General features: G+C 51.0%; 1 protein-coding gene across 1 annotated transcript in view; it reads left to right on the forward strand.

The window, feature by feature from the left end:
• LOC107106388 overlaps nt 1-418 on the forward strand; it is a gene marked incomplete at its 5' end in the record, with an annotated part of 10,528 nt that overhangs the window by 4,827 nt on the left and 5,283 nt on the right. The gene's annotated exons all lie outside the window — the stretch shown is intronic.

The following is a 418-nucleotide window of genomic DNA, read 5'->3' on the forward strand; positions in this document are numbered from 1 at the left end:
GTTCTTGAAAAAGAGCAGTTTTTGTCAGAGCTCTCTCAGCCCCACCGGCCTCACAGGGTGTCTGTTGTGGGGAGGGGAAGGGAAAGGAGATTGTAAGCCGCTCTGAGACTCCCAAGTGAAAGGCGGGGTATAAATCCAATCCCTTTTTCTTCTTCTGTCATGCTCAGAAAACACAGTGTGTGCCAGGTGCTCCGCTGGCATCAATTAATTCTGACTCTGAAATTGAAAGTTTTCACAAGCTTTGAATCTCTAAAACGGCTGGGCGTGGCTACCTTGTGTGTGCCGGCTCTTCTTCCTGCTATCAAACAGGGAGAAGACTCACGTCGCTGGCAACAAGGCAGGCCAGTTTGGTGTAGTGGCTAAGTGCGCGGACTGTACTCTGTGAGAACCGGCTTTGATTCCCCACTCCTCAACTCGC

Source organism: Gekko japonicus, unplaced genomic scaffold, assembly GCF_001447785.1.
Source record: "Gekko japonicus isolate JY-2015 unplaced genomic scaffold, Gekko_japonicus_V1.1 scaffold6436, whole genome shotgun sequence".
Lineage (NCBI taxonomy): Eukaryota > Metazoa > Chordata > Lepidosauria > Squamata > Gekkonidae > Gekko > Gekko japonicus.